Source organism: Penaeus monodon, chromosome 19 (genome assembly GCF_015228065.2).
Source record: "Penaeus monodon isolate SGIC_2016 chromosome 19, NSTDA_Pmon_1, whole genome shotgun sequence".
NCBI lineage: Eukaryota > Metazoa > Arthropoda > Malacostraca > Decapoda > Penaeidae > Penaeus > Penaeus monodon.
In genome coordinates, this window is record NC_051404.1 from 24,700,041 (window position 1) to 24,700,245 (window position 205).

The following is a 205-nucleotide window of genomic DNA, read 5'->3' on the forward strand; positions in this document are numbered from 1 at the left end:
CACCCACAAATATATTTAAAAAGGGGTTTGGTCAAAAGCTTTTGGTAGGCCCCAAAAAAAAAAAAAAGGGGCCAAATTTGGGGAAAACAAAAAAGGGGGGGGAATTCTTATTCCCCCTTTTTTTTTTTAAAAAATAATTTTTGGAAAAAACAGAAATCTTTATTAAAAGGGTGAATTTGGCTAAAAAAAATAGGGAAACAGGCCC